This window comes from Dasypus novemcinctus, chromosome 28, assembly GCF_030445035.2.
Source record: "Dasypus novemcinctus isolate mDasNov1 chromosome 28, mDasNov1.1.hap2, whole genome shotgun sequence".
In the NCBI taxonomy this organism is placed as follows: domain Eukaryota; kingdom Metazoa; phylum Chordata; class Mammalia; order Cingulata; family Dasypodidae; genus Dasypus; species Dasypus novemcinctus.
In genome coordinates, this window is record NC_080700.1 from 22,061,514 (window position 1) to 22,063,158 (window position 1,645).

At 43.2% G+C, this 1,645-nt stretch overlaps 1 pseudogene; it reads right to left on the bottom strand.

Annotated features, from left to right (window-relative positions):
• Positions 1 to 287: 287 nt before the first annotated feature.
• LOC101440359 (DNA repair protein RAD51 homolog 3 pseudogene) lies at positions 288 to 1,282 on the bottom strand (annotated as a pseudogene).
• Between the last annotated feature and the right edge of the window lie 363 nt (positions 1,283 to 1,645).

Consider the following 1,645-nt stretch of genomic DNA (forward strand, 5'->3'; position numbering starts at 1 on the left):
TTTATAAAAACCAACCAAGTTCTGGTATTTTGCATCAGCACCCCTTTAGCTGACTAATACTCCTATATCATCTCTACTAAACATTACAGAAAATGAAAACAGAACGAGATAGTAGAAGGGTGCTTTAAAAGAACATTTTCAGAGAACCGGATTTCTTAATTATTTTTCCTATTCACTTCAGTATATTTCTAATTCATTCATGACATAGTACATGTTTATATTTTAAAGTAACAAGACTACTAGTAAAACTGAATGTCAAGGCATCAATACATCTGCATCCTTTGAGACTAATCTTTGGATTTCTGTTCTTCTGATTCTTGTGACCATTTCCAGGATTTCAATGAAGTTTCTGTTGACAATGATCATGCAGTAGCAACAAAAGCATCTCTAAATGCTAGAGGTGACTTGAAACCATCCTGTGGAGTCCTTCTGGCTTGGTGATTTATACAACATTGCCATCCTCTGCTTTCCATCCCAGTGAAAGATTAGCCTTACTGTAGCGGCATGTCCCCAGCTTTCCCCTGAAGCAGGAACCAGTGAGGCCTGGTTTCTATCAAACTCTGCTGTCATCTGATTGGTTAAAATGACAGCTAATCTGTGGTTATTTGCAAGATGGATCATTCGCTGGGCTAGGCCATTTAGCAATGGAGTACCAAGGAATGGGCCATTTAGGTCATGACCAAAAGGAAAAGCAGTATTACCCACTCCCACTAATTGAAACTTTGAGTGTTTTGTAAGGAAACCCAGAAGGAGATAAATTTGAGCCAAAAGTTCTGTGTGCTCATGACAACGAAGATAAGAAATATGGGAAAGAATATTTTCAAGAGTGAAATCCTCCAAAGCTTTTCGGGGCTCCTCTCCCCTATATGTTCCTGCTATGAGATGAAGATGCCGAGTGCAGGCAGTAGGAAGCTCTACCAATCTGTCCACCATAAAACATCCCTCTGTATCAATAAAAATGGCTTCAGGGGAGCGGGCAAAGCTCAGTGATGGAGCATCTGCTTCCCATGTAGGAGGTCCTGGGTTCAAGCCCCGGTACCTTCTAAAATAAACAAACAAAAAATGGCATCCCCTGCCACTCCTCCAAAACATTATGGTGTCTGCACTCGATGGCCAGTTGTACACTTTGCTGAGCTCTGAGGGTTTCACCTCCAGGGGCTCCTTGGCATCTGGAAATCCGTAGAGACTAATTTTGCCCACACCACCGTGGACAATGGCCAACTCCCTAAATCCCGCTGCCCAAATCCCATTTCAACGTGGGATTCTTGATCTCGGCCGCCATTGGCCCAACTCTGCCCCCCACCAGGTGCGAATCAGTGTTGTAGAGCCATTTTGTGAAGCTCCAATACTTCATCAGCCAGTGAGCCCATGGCCTGCCTAAGTGGGGGGAGACTTTTCTAAGTCTAAAGCTACCTTGTCTAATACCATATGCAATTTTATAGAGTATCTTCCAGCACAGGGGATACCTGCCACGGTGCCAAAGGGAACTATACCAAGAGTTTAGCCTGGGTTATGGGTTTTCCCATGATCTGTTTAGAGCTGATTCTAGTCTGACAATAGTTCCTCCATGGGTCTGTAGAGTATGGGAAGAGGTCATGAAAACCTTGATGCTTCTAATTTCCCCTTTTGGAAGCTTATCCTAAAT